Genomic DNA, 7,491 nt, shown 5'->3' on the forward strand with positions numbered 1-7,491 from the left:
AGCAATTTTTTATTACTGAGATCATACCCCACAAGTGGCGCTGTATCATCTTTTGCAACATAGTACATATAGCACTGCGCTCCCCTGGTGTATAACTAGTACATATAGCACTGCTCTCCTCTGGTGTATAACTAGTACATATAGCACTGCGCTCCTCTGGTGTATAACTAGTACAATAGCACTACGCTCCTCTGGTGTATAACTAGTACATATAGCACTGCACTCCTCTGGTGTACAACTAGTACATATAGCACTGCGCTCCTCTGGTGTATAACTAGTACATATAGCACTGCACTCCCCTGGTGTACAACTAGTACATATAGCACTGCGCTCCTGTGGTGTAAAACTAGTACATATAGCACTGCGCTCCTCTGGTGTAAAACTAGTACATGTAGCACTGCGCTCCTCTGGTGTAAAACTAGTACATATAGCACTGCGCTCCTCTGGTGTAAAACTAGTCAGAGGCAGAACTCTGGGAGGCAACGGAGTCATCTGCCACCGGGCTCCTGCTCTGAAGGGGACACCTCTCCTCCCATTCTGTGACACCAGTGAATGAAGTTAATTGATATCTGTCGCTGTCTTTTCAGTGGCCGACTTCCTCACTGGTCCCTGCACCTTACAAATCACACCCACTTTATTATACTGAATATACACATTTTACAAGGGTCACACCCAGGATTAGAAACAACGACCTATTACACTGGAAGCAGTCACCTTACTGATGAAGCTATTTGCTCCTGTATAGGAAATATGAGAATTTTAACTATATGAAGATACTTCTCTGACAATTACACGTAACTTCATATAGTTAGAATTCTCATGCTTCCTCTACAGGAGCAAATAACACCATCAGTAAAGTGTCTGCTGTTAGTGTGACAGGTCATGGGTTCTAATCCTGGGTATGACTGCTAAGAATTGTGTGATTTAAAATAAAAGACAATTAAATGTATAAATACAATATATACATTTTTTTCAGAACACCACACACACACACACACACACACACACACACACACACACACAAATATACGCACACATACATACAGTTATTTATTTATCTTAATATAGGAAATAGGGGGTGCCAATATTTATCTTGCCTCCGGGCAACTGGGACGAACTTACGCCACTGAAACTAGTACATATAGCACTGCACTCCTCTGGTGTAAAACTAGTACATATAGCACTGCGCTCCTCTGGTGTAAAACTAGTACATATAGCACTGCGCTCCTCTGGTGTAAAACTAGTACATATAGCACTGCGCTCCCCTGTTATAAATCTAGTACATATAGCACTGCGCTCCCCTGGTATAAAACTAGTACATATAGCAATGCGCTCCCCTGGTATAAAACTAGTACATATAGTAACGCACTCCTCTGGTGTATAACTAGTACATATAGCACTGCGCTCCTCTGATGTATAACTAGTACATATAGCACTGCGCTCCTCTGGTGTATAACTAGTACATATAGCACTGCGCTCCACTGGTGTATAACTAGTACATATAGCACTGCGCTCCTCTGGTGTATAACTAGTACATATAGCACTGCGCTCCTCTGGTGTATAGCTAGTACATATAGCACTGCGCTCCTCTGGTGTATAACTAGTACATATAGCACTGCGCTCCACTGGTGTATAACTAGTACATATAGCACTGCGCTCCTCTGGTGTATAACTAGTACATATAGCACTGCGCTCCTCTGGTGTATAACTAGTACAAATAGCACTGCGCTCCTCTGGTGTAAAACTAGTACATATAGCGCTGCGCTCCTCTGTTGTATAACTAGTACATATAGCACTGCGCTCCTCTAGTGTATAACTAGTACATATAGCACTGCGCTCCTCTGGTGTATAACTAGTACATATAGCACTGCGCTCCTCTGGTGTATAACTAGTACATATAGCACTGCGCTCCTCTGGTGTATAACTAGTACATATAGCACTGCGCTCCTCTGGTGTAAAACTAGTACATATAGCACTGCGCTCCCCTGGTATAAATCTAGTACATATAGCACTGCGCTCCCCTGGTATAAAACTAGTACATATAGCACTGCGCTCCCCTGGTATAAAACTAGTACATATAGCAATGCGCTCCCCTGGTATAAAACTAGTACATATAGTAACGCACTCCTCTGGTGTATAACTAGTACATATAGCACTGCGCTCCTCTGGTGTATAACTAGTACATATAGCACTGCGCTCCTCTGGTGTATAACTAGTACATATAGCACTGCGCTCCTCTGGTGTATAACTAGTACATATAGCACTGCGCTCCTCTGGTGTATAACTAGTACATATAGCACTGCGCTCCTCTGGTGTATAACTAGTACATATAGCACTGCGCTCCACTGGTGTATAACTAGTACATATAGCACTGCGCTCCTCTGGTGTATAACTAGTACATATAGCACTGCGCTCCTCTGGTGTATAACTAGTACAAATAGCACTGCGCTCCTCTGGTGTATAACTAGTACATATAGCGCTGCGCTCCTCTGTTGTATAACTAGTACATATAGCACTGCGCTCCTCTAGTGTATAACTAGTACATATAGCACTGCGCTCCTCTGGTGTATAACTAGTACATATAGCACTGCGCTCCTCTGGTGTATAACTAGTACATATAGCACTGCGCTCCTCTGGTGTATAACTAGTACATATAGCACTGCGCTCCTCTGGTGTACAACTAGTACATATAGCACTGCGCTCCTCTGGTGTACAACTAGTACATATAGCACTGCGCTCCCCTGGTGTACAACTAGTACATATAGCACTGTGCTCCTCTGGTGTATAACTAGTCTGGTGTGACGAAACACGTTGGGTTCCCTGCAGTTACCCCCTTGCCTATTTTAAAGCTAAGTCCTTACCTTTTTACCTTTTTATCTGATCTTGGATTTTTATTTCTATTCTTTTTAAAAAAAAATTATGTATCTTATTTTATATGTGCTATTAAAACTGTTTGTTCAATTTTATATTTTTTGGCTTATAAATCGTAAATTTTAGCATTAGTCTTTGCACTCTCACACAACAGAAGTCGCCGGTACCCTTATCCCCCCACTATATACTTTTTTGGCAGAACTGTACCAGTATTGCAATCTTAAGGGGTGGCAGACACCTCTAACAAGGTTTTGTGTGTTTTTAGTATCTTTTAGCAATTTTTTATTACTGAGATCATACCCCACAAGTGGCGCTGTATCATCTTTTGCAACATAGTACATATAGCACTGCGCTCCCCTGGTGTATAACTAGTACATATAGCACTGCTCTCCTCTGGTGTATAACTAGTACATATAGCACTGCGCTCCTCTGGTGTATAACTAGTACAATAGCACTACGCTCCTCTGGTGTATAACTAGTACATATAGCACTGCACTCCTCTGGTGTACAACTAGTACATATAGCACTGCGCTCCTCTGGTGTATAACTAGTACATATAGCACTGCACTCCCCTGGTGTACAACTAGTACATATAGCACTGCGCTCCTGTGGTGTAAAACTAGTACATATAGCACTGCGCTCCTCTGGTGTAAAACTAGTACATGTAGCACTGCGCTCCTCTGGTGTAAAACTAGTACATATAGCACTGCGCTCCTCTGGTGTAAAACTAGTCAGAGGCAGAACTCTGGGAGGCAATGGAGTCATCTGCCACCGGGCTCCTGCTCTGAAGGGGACACCTCTCCTCCCATTCTGTGACACCAGTGAATGAAGTTAATTGATATCTGTCGCTGTCTTTTCAGTGGCCGACTTCCTCACTGGTCCTTGCACCTTACAAATCACACCCACTTTATTATACTGAATATACACATTTTACAAGGGTCACACCCAGGATTAGAAACAACGACCTATTACACTGGAAGCAGTCACCTTACTGATGAAGCTATTTGCTCCTGTATAGGAAATATGAGAATTTTAACTATATGAAGATACTTCTCTGACAATTACACGTAACTTCATATAGTTAGAATTCTCATGCTTCCTGTACAGGAGCAAATAACACCATCAGTAAAGTGTCTGCTGTTAGTGTGACAGGTCATGGGTTCTAATCCTGGGTATGACTGCTAAGAATTGTGTGATTTAAAATAAAAGACAATTAAATGTATAAATACAATATATACATTTTTTTCAGAACACACCACACACACACACACACACACACACACACACACACACACACACACACACAAATATACGCACACATACATACAGTTATTTATTTATCTTAATATAGGAAATAGGGGGTGCCAATATTTATCTTGCCTCCGGGCAACTGGGACGAACTTACGCCACTGAAACTAGTACATATAGCACTGCACTCCTCTGGTGTAAAACTAGTACATATAGCACTGCGCTCCTCTGGTGTAAAACTAGTACATATAGCACTGCGCTCCTCTGGTGTAAAACTAGTACATATAGCACTGCGCTCCCCTGGTATAAAACTAGTACATATAGCACTGCGCTCCCCTGGTATAAAACTAGTACATATAGTAACGCACTCCTCTGGTGTATAACTAGTACATATAGCACTGCGCTCCTCTGGTGTATAACTAGTACATATAGCACTGCGCTCCTCTGGTGTATAACTAGTACATATAGCACTGCGCTCCACTGGTGTATAACTAGTACATATAGCACTGCGCTCCTCTGGTGTATAACTAGTACATATAGCACTGCGCTCCTCTGGTGTATAACTAGTACAAATAGCACTGCGCTCCTCTGGTGTATAACTAGTACATATAGCGCTGCGCTCCTCTGGTGTATAACTAGTACATATAGCACTGCGCTCCTCTAGTGTATAACTAGTACATATAGCACTGCGCTCCTCTGGTGTATAACTAGTACATATAGCACTGCGCTCCTCTGGTGTATAACTAGTACATATAGCACTGCGCTCCTCTGGTGTACAACTAGTACATATAGCACTGCGCTCCCCTGGTGTACAACTAGTACATATAGCACTGTGCTCCTCTGGTGTATAACTAGTCTGGTTTGACGAAACGCGTTGGGTTCCCTGCAGTAACCCCCTCGCCTATTTTAAAGCTAAGTCCTTACCTTTTTACCTTTTTATCTGATCTTGGATTTTTATTTCTATTCTTTTTAAAAAAAAATTATGTATTTTATTTTATATGTGCTATTAAAACTGTTTGTTCAATTTTATATTTTTTGGCTTATAAATCGTAAATTTTAGCATTAGTCTTTGCACTCTCACACAACAGAAGTCGCCGGTACCCTTATCCCCCCACTATATACTTTTTTGGCAGAACTGTACCAGTATTGCAATCTTAAGGGGTGGCAGACACCTCTAACAAGGTTTTGTGTGTTTTTAGTATCTTTTAGCAATTTTTTATTACTGAGATCATACCCCACAAGTGGCGCTGTATCATCTTTTGCAACATAGTACATATAGCACTGCGCTCCCCTGGTGTATAACTAGTACATATAGCACTGCTCTCCTCTGGTGTATAACTAGTACATATAGCACTGCGCTCCTCTGGTGTATAACTAGTACAATAGCACTACGCTCCTCTGGTGTATAACTAGTACATATAGCACTGCACTCCTCTGGTGTATAACTAGTACATATAGCACTGCACTCCCCTGGTGTACAACTAGTACATATAGCACTGCGCTCCTGTGGTGTAAAACTAGTACATACAGCACTGCGCTCCTCTGGTGTAAAACTAGTACATGTAGCACTGCGCTCCTCTGGTGTAAAACTAGTACATATAGCACTGCGCTCCTCTGGTGTAAAACTAGTCAGAGGCAGAACTCTGGGAGGCAACGGAGTCATCTGCCACCGGGCTCCTGCTCTGAAGGGGACACCTATCCTCCCATTCTGTGACACCAGTGAATGAAGTTAATTGATATCTGTCGCTGTCTTTTCAGTGGCCGACTTCCTCACTGGTCCCTGCACCTTACAAATCACACCCACTTTATTATACTGAATATACACATTTTACAAGGGTCACACCCAGGATTAGAAACAACGACCTATTACACTGGAAGCAGTCACCTTACTGATGAAGCTATTTGCTCCTGTATAGGAAATATGAGAATTTTAACTATATGAAGATACTTCTCTGACAATTACACGTAACTTCATATAGTTAGAATTCTCATGCTTCCTCTACAGGAGCAAATAACACCATCAGTAAAGTGTCTGCTGTTAGTGTGACAGGTCATGGGTTCTAATCCTGGGTATGACTGCTAAGAATTGTGTGATTTAAAATAAAAGACAATTAAATGTATAAATACAATATATACATTTTTTTCAGAACACCACACACACACACACACACACACACACACACACACACACACACACACACAAATATACGCACACATACATACAGTTATTTATTTATCTTAATATAGGAAATAGGGGGTGCCAATATTTATCTTGCCTCCGGGCAACTGGGACGAACTTACGCCACTGAAACTAGTACATATAGCACTGCACTCCTCTGGTGTAAAACTAGTACATATAGCACTGCGCTCCTCTGGTGTAAAACTAGTACATATAGCACTGCGCCACTCTGGTGTAAAACTAGTACATATAGCACTGCGCTCCTCTGGTGTAAAACTAGTACATATAGCACTGCGCTCCCCTGGTGTATAACTAGTACATTACAGCACTGCACTCCTCTGGTGTATAACTTGTACATATAGCACTGCGCTCCTCTGGTGTAAAACAAGTACATATAGCACTGCACTCCTCTGGTGTACAACTAGTACATTACAGCACTGCACTCCTCTGGTGTATAACTAGTACATATAGCACTGCGCTCCTCTGGTGTAAAACTAGTACATATAGCAATGAGCTCCTCTGGTGTAAAACTAGTACATATAGCACTGCGCTCCTCTGGTGTAAAACTAGTACATATAGCACTGCGCTCCTCTGGTGTAAAACTAGTACATTACAGCACTGTACTCCTCTGGTGTATAACTAGTACATATAGCACTGCGCTCCTCTGGTGTAAAACTAGTACATATAGCACTGTGCTCCTCTGGTGTAAAACTAGTACATATAGCACTGCTCTCCTCTGGTGTAAAACTAGTACATATAGCAATGCGCTCCTCTGGTGTAAAACTAGTACATATAGCACTGCGCTCCTCTGGTGTAAAACTAGTACATATAGCACTGCGCTCCTCTGGTGTAAAACTAGTACATTACAGCACTGTACTCCTCTGGTGTATAACTAGTACATATAGCACTGTGCTCCTCTGGTGTAAAACTAGTACATATAGCACTGCTCTCCTCTGGTGTAAAACTAGTACATATAGCACTGCGCTCCTCTGGTGTAAAACTAGTACATATAGCATTGCGCTCCTCTGGTGTATAACTAGAACATATAGCACTGCGCTCCTCTGGTGTATAACTAGTACATATAACACTGCGCTCCTCTGGTGTAAAACTAGTACATATAGCACTGCGCTCCTCTGGTGTATAACTAGTACATATAGCACTGCGCTCCTCTGGTATAAAACTAGTACATATAG

This window comes from Pseudophryne corroboree, chromosome 5, assembly GCF_028390025.1.
Source record: "Pseudophryne corroboree isolate aPseCor3 chromosome 5, aPseCor3.hap2, whole genome shotgun sequence".
NCBI lineage: Eukaryota > Metazoa > Chordata > Amphibia > Anura > Myobatrachidae > Pseudophryne > Pseudophryne corroboree.